The following is a 6,925-nucleotide window of genomic DNA, read 5'->3' on the forward strand; positions in this document are numbered from 1 at the left end:
TCTCTCTCTCTCTCTCTCTCTTGAATTCAGGACCTTGCACTTGCCACACAAGTGCTTATGTTGCTGAGCTACTTCCTGATCCCTAAAATCATTCCCTTTTATAAAATATTTATAGATACATTTCTTAACAAATTACACATTTTGGGGGCCGGGAGATGGCTCAGGGGAATAAGCACTTGCATGGCAAGTGCAAGGGCCTGAGTTCAATCCCCGGCTCCACCAAAAAAAAAAAAAAAAAAAAAAAAAAGTACACATACTATTATGAACTACAAAAGAAGAACAATGTACCATGACTGCTCCTTGCCCATACTGTTTCTGTATTCTCTCCCCTCAGGCTTGTGGGCCGTGTGCATAAGCTTGGTGGCTGCAGTGATACTCTAGAAGCATTTGTGAATTTAGTTTTAGTACTTAGCAGAGGCAAACAAAAAAATTCCATGTTTTTATTGCATGTGGTAAGCCATTGTGCAGAAATTTTGTCAAAAGTTTAGTGTATTATAATTATATAACATGTAATAGGGTTACATATTAGTTTTCTCACTTTTATTAATACCTTTTTATGTCAGAGCAGCACCACTAGGTGTCTCATTCCTGGTCCTCCTTACTCAGACCTAAGCCATGCCATCTTTTGCAGTGAGAGCAAAGGTCATCATCACACTTTGGAATTGCAAGTGATCAAAGCCTGTCACTTTGCAAGCTTGATAGGTCCAGCGGTTCTTTGAGCCTATGGAAGTAGCAGATACACTCTCAGCCCACATCTTGCCATTGCGAGGACAATGTGCATGTGGTGCTGGTACCAGTGGCAGCCCCTTGCCCACTTGTCAGGACTCTGCTGTCTGGCAGGTATGGCACTTGCCAGGCTATGTGTTAGCCAGGAGCTGGAGTCCCTGTCCCAGGATTCCCCACCTCCATACTAATCTAAAGCTTTCCACATGTGATTGGTGATATTCTTGCTATTCATCAAGCTGTTATTTTATAAGTGTTCTCAATTTTGCTATTGACCTGGGCTAATTTGACATAATTTCCATTTATATCAGTGTTTGAGTTTTGCAGATGTATTTGTAAAAAGTAACAGATGCTTCAAGATGATCATCTTTCTCCCATTCTTTTTAAAAAAATTTTTTTTAATCTTTTATTTATTTGGTACAGGGTCTCACTACACAGCTCGCACTCATAGTGATCCTCCTGTTTCAGCCTCCCCAGTGCTGGGATTACAGGTGTGTGTCACCACACCCAGTTTCAGTGGCTGGTACAGTGCACCTGCAGTTCTGGGCCTGGCACAGCATGGCATGCGGTACAGGGGGTTGAACCCGGGTCTTTGCACTTGCCAGGCAGGCACTTAGACCACCAAGCTATCTCCTCAGTCATCCCATTCTTACATTGATAGTAATAATGTTTTCTGTGAGTTGGAAGCAAACTGGCATTACAATAGGAAATGCAGCATAATTTAAATAACTGGATTATCTGGAACTGGCCCAACCCTATTCTGGGGGTAGATGGTAAAATGACCCTCAGCCTATTTTCCCCCAGTATTAGGAAAATTGAACCTAGGACCTTCACACTGAGCTGCAACCCCAATCACCCACCCTCTTTTTGGGATGGGGGACTCAGAAGTCTTTTTTTAACTTGTTTATTAGTACATGCATGTGGTACATAATGTTTATGTTCCTTGTGAGACGTTAGTACACATATGTACCGTCTCTCTTTTTTCGTCCCATTTCCCTTCTCTCCTTCCCCTTCCCCTTCTTTCTTTTGATGCCCTTCCCCTTTAAGATCAGTCTGGGGACCTGTGAGATAGCTCAGCAGATGATGAAAGTGCCTGCTTAGGCAAGCGCAGGGACCACATGCCGTCCCCAGGGCGGGCTGCGCTGGCCAGAGTCCAGCGGTCATAGTGGCACACACCTGTAATCCCAGTGCTGGGGAGGCTAAAAACAGAAGGATCACCATGAGTCTGATCTGCGTAGTAAGACCCTAAACCAGATACACAAATGAAAAAAAAATGGAGATATAGAGCTATAGGGATATCCCATTTGTTTGTTTTTAAGACTATTTCTTGTGCAGCTGGGGTTCTGTTCAAAAAGTCCTGGCCTATGCCTATGACCTCCGGAATTTTATCTATCTTGTCTTCCAGCAGATTGCTTCTGGTTTAATGTTTAGTTCCTTGGGCCAGGAATATAGCTCAGCAGCATAAGTGCCTACCTGGCAAGTGCAAGGTCCTGAGTTCAGTCCCTGGTACCGAAAAAACAAAATTTAGTTCTTTAATCCCCAATCACTTTTTAACGTTTTATTTTAAGCCAGGATTTCACTAAGTCACTAAATTCCCCAGGCTGAGCTCAAACTTGCAGTCCTCCTGTCTGATCCTCCCACAGTGCTGGGATTACAAATCCATGTGGTGCCTGATGAGCCTGTCCATCCGTCAGAGCATGCGAGTAGCTGAGGAGGGCTCCTGAGGCTGCATAAACACTGACAAAGCACAGCACTTCCTCTTGATGGCAGTGCTTAGTCTGACATAAGCCAGATATGGCAGAACCTGAAGCTGTTTTGGCATCATGGAACACACAAGGAACAAAGAACATCGTTCTTCCTTGTGGTGACCACTAGGAGGGTAGTGGTCAAGAGCAAGAAAGGACAAGCATAGCCTTGGCTTGTGCGTAGAGCACACCTGAAGAATCCTGAGCAGCCTGGTTACCTACTATACTTATAAACACTCTAGAACACTTGAAAACCAACTTGTAGACACACAAGAGAAAATCAGTACAACTCTTCAGTGTGTAACAGAGCCTCACTACTGACTGAATGTAATCGTGTATTGAAGGATCAGAGATGGTTTCTTGCACCCCTAAACTCTTAACAGATTTCACCAAAAACATAGATGATTTGAAAGAGATTAGTGGAAGGCAGGGAGAAGGTTTGCTGTATAATTAATTCAGTCAAATATGAGGGCCAGTATAAACTTGAGCCAAGCTAAGCCAGCAGCACATTGGGGTCATGGGCTCTACCTGTCTTCCAACCTTGGGAAGAAGTGAAAATATTAGTTCTATATACCAATTATAAAACCTGGAGGGAGGGCTAGGGGATGTGGCTCAGTAGTAGAACACATGGCCAGTGTGCACCAGACAGACCCTGGGTTTAATTTCCACCACAAGAAAATAAAGGGGATGGGAAGAACAGCCTGCGAAATACGCATCTAGCATTGGTCTTACTTCAGAGTGCTGTTTGTGTCCACTGGCTTGCCCGTCCTCAGCCTCTCAGAAATGTTCCTCATTAGCCACAGCAGGCCAGCAGCTGTACTGCTATGACCCCTGTGCTAGCTTGTGGACCGTGACCCGCTTTCCAGCAGGACCCTGTGGAGAGCTGCAAAGGACCGCGCCTACAGGATGGCGCTGGTTTCCGCCTTCCACCCCCCGTGGGTGAGCGCGCTCTGTGCACAACAACTCCTTATATGGCCAGGGCTGCTGTCATGATTTGCTTCCGCATAGGCTGGACCCATGGGCGATCCCCACGTGGCACACTGGGATTGGGCTCGGGATCATGTATAGGCCGAGGGCTCGAGGAAAAAGAGGAGAGAGAGCATAAGAAACTTACTGTTAGGAGCCTGAATAAACCGCTGAAGGAAGAGCTGTGTGTTGCGTCGTCCTTGCTGGCGAGGTCGTGCGCGACAGGACCCCATCACTTAGTAGGGTCTCCTCAAATATACACTCCAGTAGTGTCTCCTGTTGTAGAACAGAAACATCAAAGCCAGCCCTGATGGCGCATGCCTGTAATCACTGTGGAGGTTACAGTAGGACGAGCAGACATTCAAGGTCAGCTGGGAAAATTTAGTAACTTAGAATAGCTAGCTAGCTAGATCTTTTTATTTAAGCCCAGGGTATAGGTCAGTGCCAAAGCCCTGAGTTCAATCCCCAGTAGCAGGAAAAGTCAGAAGCTCCAACGTCAAGCACTGGGAAAAGCGGGTTATGCTCGTGCTTGTGCACGCGACCCTCGTCTGGGTGCAGTCTCGCTGCGTAAACCCTCATCCTGGCTTCAGACAGGAAGATTTTGTGCACCTACACCAATGCGGATTTGGTACTGCAGGAAAATTAGGCCTTCTAATACAGTACTTAAATCCCTTAAAATGCAAACAAATTCCAAGTCTGCAATAAATTCCTAATCAGTTTAACTTTTAGTCCTGTATCATTCTTTTACTTAAGTAATAATTGCCTACTTTTAAACCAAAACTTCTTCCCAAAAAGGACTGCCTGTGACACTTATGAAACTGATTATTGCTTTCACAGAAGACAAAATGCCATCTGTTAGCTTAATGTATAGCATTTATGAAGAGATGGATCTTTGAGTTAAGGGAAGGGCTGCTTCAGGGCCTCTGTCCATGTTCACTCTAGTGTCCTAGCGTGCACCGTATAGGCACTTCGTTTTTCCACTCTGATAGGAAGATGAAAAAACGGTTAAATAACACAGTGAAATCTCAGTCGCTCAAGAGGCTAAGACGCAAGGATTATAAATTCAAGGCAGACTGGACATCTTAGCAAGACTTTGTCTCAAAATAAAACACACTAGGCGTGGTGACTCACACCTGTAATCCCAGCACTCAGGATGCTGATGCAAGAGGATCGTTGCGAGTTCGAGACCAGCCTGGGTTTCAAAGTGAGCTCAATGCCAGCCTGATTGCAGAGTGAGACCCTGTCTCAAAAAGACAGAAAAACTAAAAAATAAATAAAACACAAACAGCTGGGGAGGTAACCTAAGCACCTGTGTGCTTGCCTAGCATGTGAAAGGTTCAATCCCTAGCACCACCAAAAAAAAAAAGAAAGAAAGAAAAGAAAAGAAATTTATAAAACAGTAAAAACTGCATATGCTGGTGCTGTTTTTCAAATTGTCATTTTATATTCTCGACTGTGTATTTGTTCAGTGAAGAGACTGAAAGGATGTTACGATTCCAGAACACTACTGTACAGAAATATATTCCAGAAAGTGGTAATACTTAAGGGATTATTTTATTTTATTATAATGAGGCTGAGAATTGAAACCTGCACTTTGAAAATATTTGTTTTGCACCAAATTTATATAATATGTGGTATCCTAATTTGTAGTTTCTTCTGGAGCCTGTAGACTGTCAGCACACACATGAGGTTTACCTGGAATTTGGTGTCATATGTATAAATAGTCTTGTTAGAGATTAATTTAAAGTGGGAACTTTGTTCTCTATGTTTTGAAACATTAAGCTTGCAAATCATTTGCCTTCTGCATAAGATACTCTGTAGAATTTTTTCTGCTTTTAACAAAAATTTAAACTTTTGTTAATGACAATACTTTTTTTTTTTTCCCAGAACCGGAGATTGAACTCAGGCCCTTGCGTTTACCAGGCAAGCGCTTATTCTACTGAGCTATCTCCCTGGCCCCTAAAAATTTAAAATTTCGTTAAAAAAAAAAAAAAGGCAATTATCTATCATTGTATTTATTCTTAGTTTTGACTTAAATAATCTGTAAAAAATTTTTAAGTTTGTCTTTCAAAGAGATAGAAGTATAGGAATGACAAATTGAAGGTGAATTCACTATTGAGTTATCTAAAATGAGTCAGGGGTTGGGGAGATAGCTCAGCAGTCTAAGTGCCTGCCTGGCAAGTGCGAGGACTCAGGTTCTATCCCGCCAGCCGCACAGTGAGCCGGCCACTGAAACCAGGCATAGTGGCACAGGCCTGTAATTGCAGTGCTGGAGAGGCTGAAACGGGCGGATCACTATGAGTCCACGCTGCATAGCGAGACTCTATAACAAATAAAAGATAGATAAATAGATAGATAATGAATCAGTATTTTTGTAGGTGATTAGTCTTTAGCAATATCATCCTTTTAGCTTTCCAAAGCATCTGTAATATTTATCAGCTGTGTTCATTGCCCAGATTTAATTTTGTCCCTTCAGTTTGTAAAGCTGCTTTCTCCAATAATGTTTTTTTCTCCATAATTATAGGTAATATAGTCAGCCATTGCTGGCAGTCACTGATATGGATGGCTCCCCTATTAATGGTAACAGTTTGCATAATCTCATGCATCAGCATAGGCTAAGCTTGTAATTTAGAATGATTCATAGGTTGCATGGCCTTTTGTGATAAATGCTATTGCATTTTATTAGATTGAAGTACATCAGGGGAATTGATTTCATGCACCCTTAGTAAGATATTTAACAGATTTCAGACACATCTCAAGACCATACTCATAGGTAAATTAAACCAGATGCACATGTGTAAACATCATGTTTTTGGGGCCAGGGAGATAGCTCAGTAGGGCCTGAGTTCAATCCCCAGTTCCGTTTAAAAAAAAAAAAAATTATGTTTTCTCCCTAGTGTGAGAAGCTGAAAGAGTAAATAAGATCAAAAATGTACAATCGGGGCCGGGGAGATGTCTCAGTAGAATAAGTGCTTCCCTGGCAAGCATAAGGACCTGAGTTCAATCCCCGGTTCTGCAAAAAAAAATGTGCAATAGATATTGTGAAATGGAAACAAACTTCAAATGGAAAGAGAAACTGGGTTGGGGGGATGGAGAAAAGAGGGGAGCAAAAAGCAAAAAAAGTACATATTTTTATAGTATATATTTAATAGTTAAGATATTTATGCTGATAATTTATCTTAATTCATTGAAAAATGTTTGTGCTAATATTGCTTGGGCAATCAAATGCCAATATCTTATACGTTGAGTAAACTACATTAAAGATAACAATGTATAATGTATTAATCATTATTACCCTCCTATTACCTTGTTTTGAGATTGTGTTATATTTTTTTCTCTTGAAAATAAAAAAAAAGGGGGCTGGTGAGATGGCGCAGTGGTCTAAAGCACCTACTTATACTTAGAACAAGCTTAGCAAAGCACAGGGACCGCGGTTCAATCCCCCAGCACCACATGCCAGCCAGCCCCGCCCCCTGGTGGGCTGAGCTGGC

General features: G+C 42.4%; 1 protein-coding gene across 4 annotated transcripts in view; it reads left to right on the forward strand.

Moving 5' to 3' along the window:
• Nucleotides 1–6,925, forward strand: part of Tnrc6c (trinucleotide repeat containing 6C) — a 153,323-nt gene that overhangs the window by 100,446 nt on the left and 45,952 nt on the right. The gene's annotated exons all lie outside the window — the stretch shown is intronic.

The sequence above is a fragment of the Octodon degus genome, unplaced genomic scaffold (assembly GCF_000260255.1).
Source record: "Octodon degus isolate 3935 unplaced genomic scaffold, OctDeg1.0 scaffold00033, whole genome shotgun sequence".
NCBI lineage: Eukaryota > Metazoa > Chordata > Mammalia > Rodentia > Octodontidae > Octodon > Octodon degus.